Genomic DNA, 275 nt, shown 5'->3' on the forward strand with positions numbered 1-275 from the left:
TCCTCCCTCCTGCCCTTTTTGTGGATGGGCACAACATTGTCCCTCTTCTAGTCCTCAGGGACTTCTTCAAAGTGCCACAAGTTGCGGAAGAGTTTTGCCAGGGGTTCTGTAACTTTGGCCAGCTCCTTCAGCATTTTCGAATGAAGATCATCCAGTCCTGCAGACTTGTATATATCTAATTTTATTAACTGGTCATACACCAATTCTATGGCAATAGTAGGAAGGCGATTATACCTACTGTGCTCATCCTCTACTCTACCTGGCGTGGTTTTCCC

The sequence above is a fragment of the Gavialis gangeticus genome, unplaced genomic scaffold (genome assembly GCF_001723915.1).
Source record: "Gavialis gangeticus isolate Ggan-Ray unplaced genomic scaffold, GavGan_comp1, whole genome shotgun sequence".
Classification (NCBI taxonomy): domain Eukaryota; kingdom Metazoa; phylum Chordata; order Crocodylia; family Gavialidae; genus Gavialis; species Gavialis gangeticus.